Below are 20,683 nucleotides of genomic sequence, written 5' to 3'. Positions count from 1 at the left end.
ATTATTCTGCACAGCATATTGATGATAAAAGCATTCTCAAAACTATTCAGAATTTTCTACTTTTAGTGTCATTTTTATACCTTTTTGCTTTGAAGAAAACATTGATGATAAATTATTTTTTAAGCCAGAGCACTGATATACAATGTAGGCTCATTTTCACATAGATTACTCTGTTGCCTCTCTAAATTTCATCTTTTGACTGACTTACTCTGCAATTCAAATTTATAGTTTTCCTGAACTAATTATTACTCATACAGATCCTTGGGAAAGCTATTTATAAACTATACCCAGAAGGAGTCAGAAAATCAAACAGAATATCCTCTCACCTCTACTATCACCACCACTTCACAGAACAGGACGTCAAAGGTGACAATCAAAAGACTGACCTGATTGAAGATGAGGCCAACACCCAGGAGGAGAGTTTCACTCCAAGAATATAGTGACTCTACCACAGAGTCCAGGTGAGAGCAGCCTGAGAGACTGACTTGCAGAAAGTGAGAGATAAAGAGGGATCTCCAGGGACAACACCTGGGGGGGATGAGGTCAGGACAGGGGGATAACAAGGTTTGTTGGAGCCCAGAATTGGTAGGTATACACTTTGGAATGAGTGATATGCCTGAGCTCTTACACTGTTGCTTACATCTGGAAGAAATTAGTGGTTTGAATTGCTATTATATAAAAATCAGAGTAGCCTTAAGTGTCTTCACTGAAATCATAAAACCATTTATTCTGATGAAAGAAAGATTTTTAGTGGAATTTATGGTTTGTCAGTATACAGTTGATACCTGACACTATTATTGTTTTTGCCTTTAGTATAGCCAAGTTGACAATTGTCTTTGTCAACTGGTTTTCTCTGTATGCCAATATCTGTGTTGCTTGGGGGTCATAAAGAATAACATGACTTACTCTTCAAAAACAGGTACTGAGCCACAGAAACTGCAAAGAACAGCATGCACATACACAAAATAGAAACATATGAAGACAATCAAAAGTGGACCCAAAAACTCCCACTTCTAAAACTAGGGGGTTCAAGGGAGAATAAATCATAATTCACACAGGAGAAATCTCTGAAAGGGTATCAGTGGAAGTCAAACAGTCAATAAGGTGCTTGAAAAATTTAAAGAAGATACAAATAATCAGATAATGATACTAAAGAAAGAAATCATCAGTGAGTCTAGAGAAAACATTAATAAATTTCTAGTGGAGCGGAAGGAAAAGAAGCAAAATATGAATGCCTGGCATAGTAAGGAATATGAGTTCATAAAACATTCCAAATAGATATCCAGGTTAAAAATATGATTGACAATATTAAGAGCAGAATTGACAAATGTGAAGGCAGAATGTCAGATCTAGAAAAGAAGACAGTGAGCCAGTGATCCACCAATGAGAGATACTTTAAAAACAACAAAGGAACATGAGGAATGGATCCAAAACCTGATAGATAACTCAAAGAAGACTAATATAAAAGTAATTGGAAATTATTAAAAATAAGAAGGTAGTACAAAGCATACTTTGTACCAAATCTTTGTTTCTGGAATAATAGCAATAAACTTTTCAAACTTGTAAAAAAAATAGCACACACTGGGGCTAGGGATTTAGCTCAGCGGCATAAGCGCCTTCCTTGCAAGTGCGTGGTCGTGAGTTTGATCCCTGGTACCGGTAAAAAAAAAAAAAAAAAAAAAAAAAAAAAACACAGAGAAGTGAGTCATTTAGAAATCTGAATTACTACAATCAGAAAAAAACACTCCAACCACATAGTAATTAAAATACCATACATGCAACACAAGAACAGTATCTTACAAAATGCTAGAGAAAAACAATAAATCACTTATAAAAGAAAAAACTTTCAGAATTACCACAGATTTCTGAAATCATTTTTTTTTCATTTCTTGAGAAAAGATCTTGCTATGTAGTTCATACTGGTCTTGAACTGATTATATAGCACAGACTGACCTTAAACTCATGGTAGTCCTCCTGCATTAGCCTCCTGAGCAGTGGGATTACAGGTGCATCACCATGCCTGACTCAAATCAAATCATAAGTGCAGGGACAACTGGGAATGAAGTGTTTCAAGTGTGAAAATTAAACAACAACTTCTAACTCAAATTGTTGTTACCAAATAAAATTACCTTTCACATTTGATGGTGAAATAAGATATTTTCATGACAATGGTAACATAAATTCATGATGACTGAATAAACCCTCCAAAAAATGCTAAAGAATATCCTAAAAGATGACAATGAAGCAAAAAATACTGAAAGCTCCAATAAAATAAATGCATCTGATAGGGCTAGCAATTAAATAGTTGGGAAAGAAACCAAACAACAAAAGGAAAGTAGTAAGTTAGTACTTATTGACTGTAACTGTCAAGGTCATAGGATTCAATTAGTTAACTGAAAGACACAGAAGATTACTTCTTTGCGGTTACTTTTGCAGCACTTATACTAAAACCCAAGAGATGGAATGTAACTATCCACTCAGTTGGTACCCAAAACAAGCAGAAATAGCTACCTATTTTCAGAAAAACTAGACTTCAAGCCAAAGCTGATAATAACAGACAAAGAAAGACATTACATACTGTTTAAAGAAATGATTAAAGGGGAAGAAATAACACGCACACATATTTGCATCGAACCACAATGCACACAACTTCCTAAAATAAACACTAATAGACATAAAAGATCAGAAAAACTTTAATACAATGATAATGAAAGTCCTCAAATGTGGAGGACTGCTGTGTCACTCTTCCTCAGACCCAGATTTGATTGTGTTTACTAATGAGCAGTCCAGGCTGCATAGAGACGACTTCCCTAAATTGCCTTTCCATTTAATTAGTTAATCTGATCAGGGCTAAGTCCATAACTTCATGAAAGCAACAATGAATTAGTATATAGTTTATTACTAACAGCTATTGTTGAGCTAGGATAGAGGAGCTGTGTGTGATACCATGGGACTAAAATATAAGGTAACGTCTTTGCTGAGACCTACCTGACTCCAGAGAAAAACTTCTTTCCAGAATTGTCTAAAAAGCAGGTTACTGGTTAACTGTAACCTAAATCTTGCTGTTCTTGACCCTTCAACAACAATGTTTTGCTTCCTGTGTTGGAAAACTTACCACCCTCTCCTGTCTACCACTTGCCTGCCACATCCACTTGCTTCAGCATTTTCCTCAAAGAATAAATACCAAGATTCTCGTTGACTCATGGCTTTTTATTCCTAAAGGAGAACTCTGCTATGCACCAGTCTATTTTTGTATCTTGCTTTTTCTTTCCTTTCTCACTGTGTGCCATAACTTGGGAAGAAGATTGGAATCCACTGAAGGGGCTTTCAATAATCATTACCCTACTATCAGCTATAATAGACAGATAAACTAAACAAAAATCTCAGCAAGCAAATAAGAGAGTAGAACCAAACTTTTGAATAAACAGGCTTAATAGATATATACAGAGTGTTCCATCCAACAATAACAAAATACATATTCTTTGTGGCAGCACATGGAACTATCTGCAAAATAGACCTCATACTAGCTAATAAAATATGACTAAATAAATGCAATGAATCAAAATTTACAGTGCATATTCTCATGTAACAACACAATAAAACTACAAATCAATAGACGTGTGTAAATAAAAACCACACTCTTGAATAATTAATGAGCCACAGACAAAATTAAAGACAGTTTCTACAATAAAATAATAATTATGGTAAAGCTTACCAGAACTTATGGGACACAGTAAAATAGGTCCTATAACAGAAGATTATTGCTATGAATGTCCATATCAGCAAAACAACATAAGGATACAACTCTGTGACTTGTCTTAGAAAAACAAGAAAAATTCAAATCCTGAGTCTGTACAAAGAAGGAAAATATAAAGAACAGATCAAATATCAATGAAATAGAGACTAAAATATTTATAAAGTATTAATGAATCAAGAGTTGGTTATTTGAAAGAATAAACAAAATAGACGAATCTTTAACCAGTCTTACCAAATAAAGAAAATATGCAAATCAGGGCAATTAGAAATAAAATGTTAAAATTACCAAACACATTGACAAAACTCTGAAAATCATCAGCTAATTCACAAACATGTAATGTCAAAAAATTGAAGAAATCACAAGAAATAGAGATTCATATATATATATATATATATATGAATTATCAAAACTGAAACAAAAAAGACTTAAAGATATTGTTCCACACAATAACAGGTAATGAACTTCAAGCAATCATAAGAATACTACCACCTAAAAAGGTCTCGGGACTGACAGATTTACAACCAAGCACTAGAAGAGCTTCAGAGAGGATCTACTGCCAAATATTCCTCAAATTCTTTAATCAAGAGAAAATGACTACTTCCAAAGTCGTTCTCAAAAGCTTACATGATATTGACTTCTAAACTAGAAAAGGATCTAATCAAAAAAGAGAACTACAGACCAATCTATTTAATGAGCACAGATGTTAAAAATTCTTAGTAAGATACTGGCAAGTACAAGGTCATGAGTTTGATCCTCGATACCAAAAATTTAAAAAAAAATAAGTAAAAACTTTCAGCAAGTTTGCAGAACAAGAGTAACTTTCATTTATCGCTGGTGGTTACAGTCACTTTGGTAAAGTGGACAGTTTCTCATAAAACTAAACATTCTGAAGTAATCCCAAATAAACATGTAGCAATTATGTTCCTTGACATTCAGTCAAATTCATTGAAAACTTAGATTCATACAAGATGCTGCTCACTAATGTGTATAGTGTTGTATTCATAATTATCAAAGCAAGAAGAAACAAAAATGTCCTTGAAGGGGTGAATGTGGAAAGAAACTGTGATTTATCCAGAAAATGGAATATTTTTCAGCAGCAAAATGAATTATGGTAACTATCACATTGGAGGAACGTAAGTGCATACTGACAAACTAAAACAGCCAATCTGAAAGGGTTGCACAGTATATTCCAAATAAATGAGGTTCTGGAAATGACAATAAAATAGTAGTGTTACCAGAGTTTTGGAAGGGATGGATAGATGAATATATGTTAAGAGATTTTGGAACCATCAATTTACTCTGTACAATATTATTAAGGAGATACTCTTTGGAGTTACTGTTCTATAATTTTGCCAAAAGTTTTTGCTATATTTTAATTTGATAGATTGTAGCCAACTCTGTAGAAATATGAGAATATCACAGCTTTAATATCTAATTCTATAATAAAGTATGATATTGAACTTTTTATGCTATTTTTTGTTACCTGTTTGGTGCAGTCTTATCTTCTTGATTAACTTAATGTAAACTAAGAATTGTTCAGGCTAAACCACCGTGAGTTTGATCAAATTAATGAATGGTGTAAGATGTTAATAGTTTGAGAACTACCTGAGAAATATGTGTTTTCTTTTCAATTTTATTGTGAACTAAAACTTCTCTGAAAAACAAAGCATGCTATAATTACATAAAATAAACATTGCAGTTGGTATAATTCTATAAATAGTGCATCTACATTATTTTACTGTAACATTAATGCATTCCTTGAGTCTACAATCATCTCCTGAAATTTTAAAACTATACTTGGCAAATGTTCATATTTATTTTACCCCAGACATGACTATACTGTTTTGATTTTTCTTATGTTTATAGACCATAAATTTCTGACATTACACACACACACACATACACACACATTTTGTAGGAAATAAGTTTTCTAGGTGAAATAAAGGAAATCAGGGTGTTTTGGGGGGTAGGTGGAAATATGCTCATTTTTCCATGACTCCCCAAAGAAAGATATGCAATATATATCTAAATATATCTGACTCATTGACCACGTATCAAGAAACTTCTGGGGCTGGGGATTTAGCTCAGAGGCATAAACTGCCTGCCTTGCAAGCAGACAGTCATGAGTTCGATCCCTGGTACTGATGAAAAGGAAAACGATTAAAAAAAAAAAAAAAAACTTCTTACATACCAAGTACTAGAAGTTATTGAGACAAACATAAAAATAGAGACCAATTTTCCGAAAATGTGATGGTTGTACAGTTTTATCATTCCCAACGTTCACCGGAACTACATGTGGATGGTTATAAATTATGTCCACGCCATTGGATCCGATGGCTCATACTGAGTCACCATTTATCTCTTTCTACCATTTGACACTTTTGCTACCTTATTTCTCATTGTTTGCTCCCTTACTTCCCATTGTTTTGGTCATTTTCCCTGGAACATCTTAACCTCAAAATGTTGGAAAAGGATTCAGGTTTCAGATCTGCTCTTTTCACTGTGTAGGTTTAATCTGAAGGTAATCTCATCCTGTGGTTACTAAATTTAAATGCATGTATTTGACCTTCATAAGGCAAAATAATTATAATAGAATGATATAAATTACTAATTTAAAGGTTTACGTTAAAAATCTCTGTGTTGTTCATTCTCTTAAATTACATGCCACTTATGATAATACATTTTTACATCAACTCAGGAAGTGCTTTTGGATGAAACTTAACATTTGTGATTTCTGTGGTGCTGAAGACTGAACTCAGAACCTTGTGCATGCAAGGCAAGAGCTCTACCACTGAGTCACTGAGTCTCAGCCTGAGATTTAGTATCTAAATAGGTAAATTTTGTTTTCTTTCTTTCTTTTTTTTTTTTTTTTTTTTTTTTTTTGGTCTTTTTCCTTTTCCTTTTTATCGGTACCAGGGATCGAACTCACAACTGCCTGCTTGCAAGGCAGGCGCTTATGCCGCTGAAATAAATCCCCAGCCCCCTCTAAATAGGTAAATTTTGACTTAGCAGATTGCCCTTAATAATGCCAATGAGTTTCTCCCCAACTGGTTGACAAGGTGAGTAGAACAAAAATCTTAACTCCTAAACCAACAGAGTTCTCTAACAGACTACCTTAAGACTTCATTTGCATCATAAAGTCTCCTGAGTCTTGAATTTGTGTGCTTACTCTGAAGATATGAATTTTCCAGTGTTGATGAGTTAATTTCTTATAAAAAGTTAATAAATGCCTGTCTCCATATAGACACATTCATTTGGTTCCATTTCTCTGGAGAACACTAACACATCACTTAACGATGAGAAACAAAACAAACCCAAAAATAAGATAGAAATCTCATTTAATATTTTCTATTTAATTTGCAGAGTTGTAGCCATAAATATCAAAGTAAGATGCCTTACACTCTACTTTTGAGATTCTAATTTAATAAGTTTCATGAGGCCTAGGAACCTGTTTTTATAATGTCTCAGGTTATTATAACACAGGAGAAAGTCAAACTACTTTGAATTTTGATTTTCTCTGTCTTTCTGTTGTAATTTTTGATTAAAACAACAGAAATTGAATTTTTCACATCTGTGGAGACTGGATGTCAATACATCAGGTGTCAATTAATAAACTTCATTATTCCTGATCTCTCTTTCTCTTTCTCTCCCTCTCTCTCTCTCTCTCTCTCTCTCTCTCTCTCTCTCTCTCTCTCTCTCTCTCTCTCTTGCAGATAATTAGCTACTCTTTTTTTTTCAAAACAATGCTGCTTTATTTTTTTCCAGTACTAAAAACTGAACTGAGGTCCTTCACATTAATGTACATTCTCATCCCAAGTACACACACCCTTTTTTTTCTTTGAAGCAATGCAACACAGGATCTTGCTAATTCACTAACCTGCCCCAGCAGGGCTTGAATTCGCAATCCTCCTGTGTTAGCCTCCTCAAAATGCTGAGATTAAAGGTGTGTGCCACCACATCTGTTTTAAAGTTTACTTTAAAAGATATGGGTCACTTACTTTTTTTTTAATTTTCCTTAAAGAAAGACAAAACAAAACAAAATGGGTAGAAATAGTACATACTTTCAAAGAAAAAATAAACAGTAACAAATCACTAGTTGTTTACATACTGTCCTCTTACAAATAATTGTTCAAGATACAAAAGTGGAACATATAAATGAGAATTCAAACAGGGAGACTGCGAATAGTTCTGTTCAACTATCTAATAAAAACTTAGTAATATGGTTATCAATCCTATATTCTTAAACATACACGAATTTATCCATATCTTCATTTATGTTGAGATTAAACAAACCAAAGCAGATTAAAATCACTCTGAACAAAGAATAACAGTATTGCTGGATTTTACATCATGACACTCCAGAATCAGCACTGGGTGCTGTAGTGCCTTTTTTTTTTCCTTCAAAGTATTCATTTATTTCATCATGTGTTATAAGATCAGTTCTCATAAACTGTTTTTAGGTTTTATGCAAGCATGAATCATAACAGGTATTTCTATCCTTTCTATATTAGAGGGAGAAACAGAACAAAACATAGTCCTATAGACACCTAAAACTAAAAAGACATATAAAACTGCTGTACAATGAGTCCTACCAGTTACTGTGTTGTCTCGTTATCATCAATAGAATTGTCTATATCATTAGATAAAGTATAATTGAATATATCAGTACATAACAGTATTAATAGAAATACAACTTTGTAGATAGTGTAGCTACTCTTTTTGTTCTCTTACGTTTTATCTTCTGTGTGTGCACATTCCCAGTGTCTTTCTGTGCCCAAATGTCATTGTCTTATAAGAATACCAATCTGATAGGTTAGTCTCCCCTCTCAAAGGCTTCATTTATCTGAGTCATCTGAAGAGTCACATTTCCAAGTACAATCACATTATGAAATTCCCAAGTTTAGAGTTCCAATATATGTGTTTCACGGAGGGAGCTTGTAGCCTGAGTCAGCCAAAACATCTGGCTAACTACTTGCTGTCTTTCATTCCCTTGTCTCAATGTCATTTCCTCAGGAATGTCTTTCCTTTCTCAAGGGTAGATAAGATTTGCTTTTGTTTCCTTTCTTACATTTTCTCTCTCTCTCTCTCTTTTTTTTTTTTTTTTTGGTGTTTACTCAATTGCAATTAGGGTTATTGTTGTCTCTGTCTCTCCTTCAACTACAGACCCCTGTACATGAAGCCTTGCAAGGTTAATGACCCAGTCCACTTGTTTACCATTTATTCCCAATGTATATGAAATTTAGAGTAAAGGAATCAAGAAGTAGACAAACAGTCCATATATAAATACTGTGGAACATGCTGTAACAATGCAGCTCCTCACTTAAAAATAGACAGGCTCCCTTGTCAAATACAGAGGACCTGGTGATTCTGGGAGGCTCATATTCCATTAGTAAATCTGAGCATACAAAGTCAATATTTTCCAAAGACTCATGTTGTCATCTTTCCAGCTATATGATGAATGACAAAAAATCCTCCCCAAAGGTTAAATCTTCTTCCTGGAATCAATCTAACATTTATAATAAAGAAACCAATAATTTGTACATCAATTATGTACCAAATAGTGTATATTAATTAATATTTCCATCAGCTCTACAAAGTAAAAACTGTATCTTCTTAATACTTTTTGCAGCTGAGGCTTGGAGAGGGCAAATGCTTTGTATTTAAAATTTTGACCGGTGTATATGTGGTTGTAAAGCTGTGCTGTTCCTTGAATACCAAACTTTGTTGGAGGAAAGGGAACAAGCTACCCTTTGTTCTGTGGTTCACCAGGTGTGCTTATTACTACTTTTCTGCTTGCATCTCAATGACAAAAGACACAGATGGATTCAATGACTTCTAAAGATGGTGAAGAGTAAAAATAAATATGTGGGATATATTTTATTTTTATTTATGCACCAAGTATTGGTTGGATGCTTATCTCAGGTATAAGCACTGGACACCAATTCTGGTGTTGTTTAAAAAGAAAAATCTTTATTTTAGTATAGTCTTAGATTTATAAAAAAAGCTATAATGATAGTCCAAAGAGTTCTTTTATGCCCTTTACCCACAGTAAAACATTATTTATTTAACTTGATATATTAACCAAGAACTAATAAATTAATATTAGTTAACATTATTAATTAAGCTATTACCAACTTACCTGTTTTTCAATAATTCTGAGTGCACTTTAAGAGATTATTTCCTACAATCCTGCTACTCGAGAAAAAGTCTACATAAACTTCAGTTATATTTAAATGAAAAGACATTGACTTCTTCACTGAACAAATAAAATTTGTTTTGTTTTCTAGCAAAAGATATATTTAGTATGTAACGTGATTATACAGTCTTAAGTGAATTGTGAAATAGATGATACATAATTAATTCTTTTAGTGATATATTACAAATAATGGTAAAGTTCATAAACTAGACCTTCTATCTTTTCCCTCCTGGGCATATATTTCCCAATATTGTAAATATAATGACAGTATCAATAATAACAAAATGATATTTAATATCTACACATCACATAGGATATGTCAGATATTATTCTAAGGATCATATGTTTTTATTTAATCCTGAGAGTATTTATATATGAAAATTAATGCCACTGCTAAATTAGTTCAGTATTCAATGGAAAATAACAAATGACTGGCAGAAAGCAGCATCAGTAATTTGCTGGGTTATATAAGTTACATTATTTGTGTTGGACATTATTTGTAATAAGAGAATTGAAAAATATTTAGACTATATCTTCATATTTTCATTTTACAGGTGAGTGAACTTATGCCCAATGATGGCAAATAAGCCAGAAATTTATTAAATTTAGGGCTCAATTTGGGTAGTCTCCTGTAACTCTTCAGTAACTTATATTTTACCTCATTTACAAAACCAATGGTAACAAAAATAGTCTAGCTAAATAAAAAGGAGCTTAGAACCAAAAATATGGGTCAGAGAAAATTTGAGATACAGTTAGTTGAGAAGGAAGTGATTTTTCAGCAGTTGTTAATGTTGGTTGACAGAATCACTGAAGACTCTTTCATGTGAGACTCTTGATGTCTCTTTAGGAGGTTCGTAAGATAAAAGGATTTCTAATGGGCTTTATAAATTTAAATAATCAATTTAAATTCAGGTACTATAAAGATAGATAGCCAGGGGTTTAGTTCTGTGTCTTAAGTGCCTGCCTGGCAAGCGCAAGTGTTAGGTGAAGGACAAGACTTGCATAAATTTTAGCTTGGTCAATTGAGAGTTACAAAACTTTGCTGGGACCAAAAATTTAGAGAGCAAATAGCTTAGTGACAGATTGCTTAGTTTGAGGATTACTGGCTAAGTTTTTAGGGAAAACTAAAACTAGACCATATGTAATTTACCAGTGAATATACATATAAAAAGACATCACCATTTTTTCTAAGAATATTCAAGATACTGTACTAAGTAGAAGAGATATGTGTACTTGGGATTTATGCTAGGAACATAGGAGGAAAATGACACTTAGGTTTATGTATGATCATGTAGCATTCCATAATTTAAGGCTACTTCTAATTCCCCTTTTGCATGATTAAAATTGCAATGAAAGATCAGGAATTTAGCTCAGTGGTATAAGCACATGCCTGGCAAGCGGGAAGTCCTGAGTTCGATACCCAGTACAAAAAATGAAAGTTGCAATGAAAGCAAAAATTTCAATGTCATATCTCTATCATATGAAATAATGTACTTTGATTCCTCTTATGTAGAAAATGTAAAGCAATATTAGAAGAGAAGTTTGTCATGTGAAAATTAAGTTACAATTCTGGCTAAGAAAGCATTAGAAATGAAAAAAAATTAAATATTTATAGTAAGATATTTATTACCATAAGATTAGTTAGATAGGGATTCATTTAACTAGGAGAAACTTCACTCAACCATCTCAATTTCCTAACAATATGATAGCAATATTATAATCAACAATTTGAACTATATATGACATTATCAAATAAAAATTTTCCTATTTAGCAATGGCACCGCACTTTCAGATTAATGTACTGAATGCTAATCGAGAGTAATATTAAACAGTTGAAACTGAGAATACAAGAGTTGAAATAGTAGATCATAGTAAAATGGGTAGTAGAAATACGTTGAACATATATTCACTTAATATTGATAAAATGGTGTCCTTAAAATTTAATAAATTTCTTTTGTCTGAATAGTAAAGAGTTTTTGTTAGCTTTTCCCATCTAATCCAATGGTATCAAAAGTGGAGAGTGCAAAAGATCTATTAGAAAATAGAAGGAAAATAGAATATATTTCTTTATTAAATTTTATATGAATATTTATAATTTATTATGTCATTATGTGTTAAATACTTATAAAATATCTTAAACTAAAATATGTTCAGAGAAATATTCACACATTTAGAGCTTACAATATAAAGGTATGAGTGTCAGGTATTGCATCTTAGAAATGAGAAAGGAACTAATAAATGTATCAATTTCATCAGAACTAATATGCTAATTATAAAACATATTTTTATCCCATGAAATAAATGTTTGGAAGTACACTCTTCAATACAATTCATGTTCATGTGTGGTAAGAGCTTGTGTGTAAGTTAAAAAATAAATTCATAGTAATTTCTTCTCAGTATTATCATACTAGAAGATCGGAAAGTCATACTCAGAAGTTTCTTTATCTGTGTATTCAAATAGTCCTAGAAACAATAGTAGTGTTTGAGTGAATAAATCATAATTAGTGTAATCATAGTTGAAATAGTTTCAAAAAATGTTGAACTATTGTGCACTGTTCCACTGCGTATAGTTCCATTAGATTCTCAGCACAAATAGACAAAAGCTGTATTTTAATCTACAAGAATACCCAGGGATAAGTGAAATTTGCGCAGAGAATATGAGAAATTCTTGTTTGGTTGAACTGCTACAAGTTCAACACTGTTGATTTCTCCCTCTGAATCTCATATTAAATTACAGTAGTGCATACAACCATGTAGGCAACAAAAATGTCATTTTGTATTTCTCAAATGCTCCTTTGTGGTGATATTATTACCACTAAAATAATTGAAAAAAGCCATTTCCTTTGTTTCAAATGAGCCAACTCTAAACAAATCTGAGCAATCTATTTTTAAATATTGAAAAATGTATCATGAATGAAATACAATCCACATTAAATATAGCAGAGTATCTAATTTGCTGAACTCCTGTTGCCTTTACTTGTCTTAAACATTGACTACATGTTCCCAAATTTAAGGACATTTAAAATCTACTCTTCCTTCTTACTCATTGTACTTCTTTTTATTCTTCCTCATTGAACTTCTAATTCTATCATGAGTTTCACTGATTCTTTGCTCTGCATTTAAGTCTTGACTCTTACTCTATTATCTTCAAAATGTGCTTGTTCAAGTTTTATTAACACTTATTAATTTACATATTAATGCCATTCTTTCTGATACTTTCATATATACGTATAGCATGTACTAAACAAATCCAAATCCCTTTTCCAAATCTTGATAATCTGAAATAATTATTCCAGGTCGACATGTTTTTAGCTTCTACAGATTAGGGAAAACGTGTAGTACTTGTCTTTCTGTCTTTGGCTTATTTCATTAATTTGGGCAAGGTATTTAACCTCCTTGAATCTCAATTTCCTTATATATAAAGATAATATTATTTAACTTATCACATTGTTGTGAAGATAAACATGTCAGAAAGGGATCTAAGTGAACTTCTTGAAGAATAATGAAAACATTTACTTGCACATTCTGGCACAGTAGGCTGATTTTTGTGTTAATTTATGGAAGCCCAGTGGTGTAGACATTGGTGCAGTAAAGGAATTTCTAAACAGAACCTTAGTTGCTGAAGAAATAACAGCAAGAATTAACAAATGGAATTATATTAGACTAAAAAGCTTCTGTGCAAAACAAAAAATCAATCAGTGCAGTGAAAAGACAACTTACAGAATAAAAAATATTTTTGTCAGCTAATTCTCAAATAGAAGATTAATAACTAGTATATACAAAGAAATTTTTTAGAAAAACTAAATCATAAAATTAAAGATTCATTCAAGTAATACTTAAGATAATTGAACAGATGCTTCACAGAGGAAGAAATAAAAATGGTCAACAAATGTAATACAAAATTGTTTTACATCTCTGGCCATTAAAGAAACGCAGATTAAAATTGCTAATATTCTATCTTATTCCAGAAAGATTGGTTATCATTACAAAATCAAATTTTAATAAATTCTGGCAAGACTGGGGTGAAAAAGGAACTCTCCTGCATTAGTGTCAGAAATGTAAACTAGTATAACCATTATAGAAATCAGGATGAAGATTTTTCAAAGAACTGAAATTAGAAATTTGTATGACCCAGCCATACACTGCTGCTATTTTTCCCCAAAGAGCTTAAGACATCATATGACAGTAATAAATCCATACCAATACTTATAGAAGAATAACTCATAATTGAAAAATCCCAGAACCATCTTGTATACCCATCAATAGATGGGTATACAAAAAAATATAGTATCTCTATATAAGGGACTATTACTCTGCTATCCAGAATGGTAGATTTGAGACATTTGTAGGAAAGCAGATTTACCTCAAAAATATAGCATTGAGTGAAATAAACCAGACATACATGTTTAAATATCTTATGGTATCTCTAATTTGTGTGAGGCAATGTATAAAGAATGATAAAGGATGAGTGAAAGGAGACTAGGAGACAGATTGCTTGTAATAAGGCAGTAGTCCAAGGAAAGAAGAGTGAGACATGATGAAGAATAGAAGGAAAAATAAGTGAAATAAAGTTATCCCATATATAGGAATCTAACAACCTCAATTAATGCAAACAATATATGTCAGAAAATGAGCTCAGATCCTTAATGTTGAGAATAAACATTGGGATAGGGGAATTGGAGAGGGAGAAGGAGGCTGAAAAAAGAGATATGAGCTGTGGTATGAATATGTAACCACTCCCTAAGATGATTGCAAACTGCATTAATTGCAAACATGTACTAACAAAATGATACAGTTTTAACAAAAGAAGCCCAGTGTGCCCAGTATAAGTCTTCCAAATATAAACATGCACTATAATGTAAAAAATCAAAATATTGAAAACCAGGTATATATTAATATCTAATGGGATTCAATGATTTTAGGTGCCATACAAAGGCAATAGCCTTGACAATCTGACTTTATTTTTCTTATTATAAAGAAAAAATAAAAACAATGACACAAAATTTCAAAATAAGACTGTAGGAGAGTAACAATTAGTCCATTGTGCATTGTTATTTTCAATGTAGATTCTCATATTACAAAACATAATCATGAAAAATTGATCAAACAATATAGGCATAAACTTCTATTTACAGCAAATGAATAGCAACTAGTAGTATAACTATCTTAAATATTTTGTGTATTTTTTCTACTATTTCTAGTTTTTTGATGGATCTTCACATTGATTTGCATAGTGGCGGCAGAAGTCTACATTCTCACCAATAGTGGAGAAGTGTTTCTTTTTCCCTACAGCCCTTCCAGTGTTTATTATTGGTTGATTTCTTGATGATAATCTATCTTACTGGGGCAAAATGGAATCTTAGTGCTTTTTTTTATTTTAAAGAGATTAAAACAAAAGAGGACAGAAAAAAGCAGATCAGAACAGAACAATGTAAGCAACACAATACTTTACCACAAGACAACTGTATATCAGCAGTAGCTACCATAAAGACTCTTTCTTTGAAATAGTTGAGAATATCTTCACATAAAACATATGAAATATAACTAAATAGTATAAAACCATTCAAGAGAATGAAAGTATTAGAGGGCATTCGGAACTAAATAATAGAAAACAAAAAAAAATAGTTACTATGTTATCCTATTTTCCATAAAAATTTTGTTTATACTATCACGCATATTAAAATCCAAAAAGATACAACATGATAGAACCAATGGAAATAGAAGAACACAAGCATGGTAGGACTTCAAAGCAGAATGATATTAAATCAGCAATGACTGCCATAATGTCTTTTTTTTCTTCAAAATAGTTGTACATACCATCACACATAATAACAGCAAACAAAACAGAATAAAACCATTCCAACTAATGAATGAAAACATTATAAGACTTCAAAGCAATGTAATGGGGAATCATGATTACTATAAAATCTTATGTATTCTTAGGATTTCTTATATTTGGGAGACTATATGGTATCTATACATGTGAGTTTGATTTATTTCACTTATGAGCATGGTCTAAAGTTGCGTCCACTTATTCATTCTTTATAGCTGAGTAGTACTCCATTGTATAAAAATACCACAACTTTTTTATCCATTGCTCAATTAATGGACACTTAGGTTGTTTCCAAGATCTGGCTATTACAAATTGTGCTGCTGTACACATGGGTGCACATCTATCACTGTGGTGTGATATTTTCAGTTCTTACGGAAATACGCCTAGAAGTGGAATAGCTGGTCAAATGGGACTTCCAATCTCAGCTTTTTGAGAAATTTCCAGACTGACCTCCAGAGTTCCTTTTTCCCCACAGCTCTCCCGCAATTTTTGTTGGTAGTTTTCATAATCCTGGCCATTCTTTCTGGAGTGAGATGGAATCTCAGTGTTGTTTTAATTTGCGTTTCTCTAATGACTAATGATTATGAACATTGTTTCATGTATTTATTTGCCATTTGTATTTCTTAGTGTTGTTTCAACTTCCATCTCTTGAGTGACCAATGATATTGAACCTTGTTTCATATGTTCATTTGCAATTTATATTTCTTCATCTGAGTATTACACATGCATCTCAGATGACCATTTTTTATTAGGTCTTTGAAGTTGGGGAATTTGATTATTTTCAATTATTTATATGTTCTAGCTATAAGTCCTTTGTCTGAGGGATAATTGGCCAAAATTTTTTCCCAATCTGTGAGTTGTCTTTTAACTCTTTTGATGATTTTTTTAATGTGCAAAAGCTTTCTAACAAGACAAGATTCCAGTTTTTGATTGTTTGAAGTGTTTTCCATGTTATTTGGGTTTTGTTCATGAAGTCTTTGTCAAACTCTATGGTTTCATGATTTTTACCTACCTTCTCTTCCAGTCAATTTAGTAATTCTGTTTTAATATTTCCAATTTGGATCCATTTTGCCTTTAGTTTAGTGCATGATGAAAGACAAGGTTCTCGTTTTATTCTTCAGCATGTAGAGGGCCAGTTTTGCCAGCATCATTCATTGAAGAGGCTATCTTTCTTCCAGTGATGATAATTGGCCCCTTTGTCAAAGATAAAATGGCTGACTGTGTTTGTAATTATGTCTGTATCTCCTAATTTGTTGCACTTTTTAGGTCTGTATTTTTGCCAGTACCATGCTGATTTTATAACAGAAACTTTGGAGTAAAATTTCAAGTCAGGGATTGTGTTGCCTCCTGCCTTGCCTTTGTTGCATATGATTGCCTTTCCTATTCTAGATCTCTTCTACCTCAAGATGAATTTTAGAAATGCTTTCTCTAGATCCATGAGGTATGATAATGGTATTTTGAACAAGAATGCTTTAAATCTGTATAACAGTTTTTATGATATGACCATTTGCACTGTATTTGTTCTTCCTATCCATGTGCAATGGATATTTTTCCACTTACTGATTTACTCTTTGATCTATTTTTCAAAGTATTGTAATTTTCAACATAAAAACCCTTTATATTCTGTTAGATTGATTCCCAAGTATTTCATTTTTTTCAATTCTTTTGTGATGTGCGTGGTTTCCCTAATTTCTCTCTCAGTGAGTTTCTTGTTTATGTGCAGGATTGTAACTGATATTTCAGTGTTGAGTTTATATCCAGCTAAGCTACTGAATTTGGTTTTTAATTCTAGGTATCTTTCTGTGGAGTCTTGGGGGTCTTCTGTGTATAGTTTCACACCATCTACAAATAATGATAGTTTAACTTCCTCCTTTCCTGTCCTTATTCCTTTCCTTTCTCTCTCTTTGCTTCCCACTGTGACTTCAAATCCAAGTTTATTCTCCAAAATGGAGACCAAAATTGTACATTCTGATGAAAAAGCTTGAAAAGTCAATGCCAAAGTTTGACAGTTTTCCTTATGCTTCCACTGCTGACGTGTTTCTTCTCTAATTGATACATATTCTCTTTATTAAATGTCCTTTAATAACATTTCATAGATCATTATTCATATTACTTATGTTCAATAGAAGTTCTCTTTGTCTCTTTCTGTGTAACAGCTGCAGGTGTTATTTCCCAATTAAGCATAGTAAGAAAAAAAGATATTAATTTTAAAACTAAATCTCATTATTTTATTGATTATCTAAGTAACTTCTATGAGGTGTTGACACTGAGTTCAGAGGTGAAATTTGAGTAAGTTGACCAGGCAAGAAGTGTTGATGAAGATTGAAATTTTGAATTTTTAAATTTCCAATTGGTGCTTTTACCAACATTTTGCAAACTGTCTTTGACAATCCCCTCATCATTAATTACTCGTAGGACCTCATTTGTTACAGACACCAAAGATATGCTTGGGTTTCCAACTTGGAACTCCAAAACTATTTTTTTTTTTCAAAATGTATGTTGTATCTTATGGTGGTAGGAATATTGGAAATGTACTTAAGATATAATGTGCTAATAAATGAGCTATTGTGAAATGATCTGAGGGCTGAATGTGGTTACACAGAATATTGAATAGAATCCATGTCTTAGCAGTTTTTCATTTGTTCAAACCCATAGGGGGGGAATATTTAGTTGAGAAATTTGAGACCATTAAGTTAAATAACATTACTTAATTTTGATTTTTAATAAGTAAGTTTCAAACCATTATCTATGTGGACAGTGATCATGCAGGTGATAGAAGGGTAGGCGGGAACCAGTTTGGTAAGGAAGCAACTTAAGAATCTCATGGAGGTAGTAAATGAAATAAATTTTGATTTTAATGAATTCTAACATTCTCCAAGTTTTAAAAAGATACGGTCAAAAAAATCATGGCAGTATGACCCATTGTTTCTGCAATATGATATTTTGCAATTAAAAGGTGAGAGAGGATTATTCTTGGCAGTCTCCAGGAGTGTAGCTGATGACAATGTGTTTAATATAATGTTGTATCTCCAGAAATATTTTTGGCGATCAAGAGAATGAACACGCAAAAAATAACACAAGTAACATAACATAGTCCATGAAATTTACATTTTCTACTTAGCTGATTTCTGTAAAAATAGCCTGACACATATGCCACAATTTTGAGCTACGTAAGATATTTATGATAAAATACATCAAAATATTAGTAAAAAGTTTTAAATCGAGGAGTTAGGGACAGTTTTTAAGGAAAAAATAAAACTAAAGAAAAAATGTGCTGATTGCTGGGTTTTGGCCAAAAGCTACATTCTGCCATTGTTGAGCTTGTGTTTTGATTCTTTTATTTACTTATTTATTTTTATTTAAAAGATGAACAGTTTTCTAAGTAGTAGAACACACTTGTGTTATATTTTTAAGGTAATCATTTGGTCTTATTTTTTAAAACTCAAGTACGAAATATATTAATATCTCAAAACATGGTATTATCATTACACTTTTTATTTTTAAAAATAATAAATTAATTAAAGCACAAAAGAGTAGTAATGTTGTTTTTATTAGTACGTTTATAGTACATAAAGATCACATTAATAATGGGGAATTTTTACATGTACTTAACACATCTTAATTCTTTTTATTGTTGCCGTATACTTCCCTCCTTCTAACGCTTCTCTCTCTCTCTTGATTTGCAAAAGCTCTATTTCTATTTTTTCTATTATTTTTTCTTTAAATCTCTTTGTCCTTCTCCCCCTCACCAATTACTTGTCCCCTTTCCATTTGTAAATGTTCTTCTTACTTCCTTATATCCATGTTTTATTTTGTTCCTCATTTACTCTTCTGGTTTCTTGTATAAGAGAATTTATGTAATGTCTAAACTTCGGTGCATCTGATTTATTTCTCTTAAGATTTTGGTCATAAGGTGCATTCATTTACCTAAAAATGCCTCAAGTCTATCTTTCTTTATGGAAGATTTGTATTCCATCATACATAAATACAAAATTTTCCTGTTCATTCACCATGTTGATGGATGACTCTAATATGTCACCACTGTAAAATGTGTTGGTATAGTTATAATGGGCCACTCCTTTGAGTTGGGGTTATATTGCTTATTCTAATGTTGCTATTAACTAGGTCTGAAATAATTTTTATAATAAAGCAATGATTTCTTTCACAATAATCTTAGCCATAATCTATAATCACAAAATTATTGAGGTATACTCCTGTTTTGTAGTCTTTTCACAGAGAAGGCTTGCAAGTAAGGAAATAGTGAAAAGAAATATATTGGTCTATGGGCAGTAAAGAACTCTCATGGAGAAAAGTCTTTACTACTTGAGTCATGAATGGTTTCTTACCAAAGTGATAATAGTTTCTGTTTTTGCAGGCCATCTTTTCTTGCATCTGATCATTACATTTTTTTGGCTTAACAATTGGCCCAGATTTTGTATTTTTTCAAAGTATTAGCATTAACTAATGCATTTAATGAAGCTGGCTTTAGTAGCCAAGATTTCTACTTTGTGCTTTGAAGTTTTGTCATGTTGTCTTTCCCAATGTATCAGATATGTACGAAGAGACATGCAGATGAAAAGATCTCACCTGAGTATGTGGTTAACTAACATAGTGATCATGCATTTCTAAAACCTCTCTTTTTCTGATATTTTTGGGAAAGTGTGTTTAACACCTCCCTTTCAAAGACAGAATGCTGAATTCTTTCAGATAAATCAAAGTAGACACAAGCAAGAGATTCCAGGAAAGGTAATGTTTTCCTAGAGTAATATTTGAAGCTGCTATCTACTAGTGTTCCGATTTGTGTATGATAAGTTTGCTTCTTAAAAGCCTTCCAGCTCTACAGATAGTGATAATGTAGGACATATCAATTAAATGTAAAATGCAAAGCTTGAGAAAT

The sequence above is a fragment of the Cavia porcellus genome, unplaced genomic scaffold (genome assembly GCF_034190915.1).
Source record: "Cavia porcellus strain 051 isolate PalLab524CR breed Dunkin Hartley unplaced genomic scaffold, mCavPor4.1 scaffold_3, whole genome shotgun sequence".
Classification (NCBI taxonomy): domain Eukaryota; kingdom Metazoa; phylum Chordata; class Mammalia; order Rodentia; family Caviidae; genus Cavia; species Cavia porcellus.
The sequence above is the reverse complement of the archived record's forward strand: the minus strand, read 5'-3'. Positions refer to the sequence as shown.